Source organism: Haemaphysalis longicornis, unplaced genomic scaffold (genome assembly GCF_048455015.1).
Source record: "Haemaphysalis longicornis isolate Haplotype H1 unplaced genomic scaffold, Haemaphysalis longicornis Haplotype H1 scaffold_5, whole genome shotgun sequence".
Lineage (NCBI taxonomy): Eukaryota > Metazoa > Arthropoda > Arachnida > Ixodida > Ixodidae > Haemaphysalis > Haemaphysalis longicornis.
In genome coordinates this window covers 66035206-66035755 of record NW_027526385.1, presented here as the reverse complement: position 1 = coordinate 66035755, position 550 = coordinate 66035206, and positions in this window count along the sequence as shown.

The window sequence follows — 550 nt, the reverse complement described above, 5'->3', positions numbered from 1 at the left end:
GGCTACAGCCTGTCGCAGTGCCCACGTTGTTTTCTTTCTAGCATAAATCCCTAGCATAAATTTCTAGCATAAATCCCGTTAGAGCTGCGTCGTCTCTCAAACCAAGACCCAAGTGACATTTTCGTTCTCCTTTGCAATTAAATTCTGCTTCATATTAACGTCGCATATTTCGGTATGGCATATGTTGCGATGTGAACGCAGTGTGTATAGCCAAAATGCAATAAAGTGAGAACAAAATGCCAAAATCCACCAATGGGGACGCTTATCAGCGGTTGAAAAGCATAGCAGACGCCCGACTTCCGGGACGAGCCGTTGAACTTCCGGTGGCCGTGCGCGCGCCCGGCCGCGACAGCGGCGAAGCGCCATCCAGCAACTAAGTGGAGATCAGTGGTAGACAATGATGGCTAGTAGGTTCCGTCGTTCTCTTTAAATAGGTATAATTTCTTCTTGACTGTATATTCAATCGTATTTGCGTGTGTATAGCGTTCACAGTCAGAAGTGTAAAAATAAATAAATAAAAATACAGATGGCGCAACCACCGCTGGTGTTT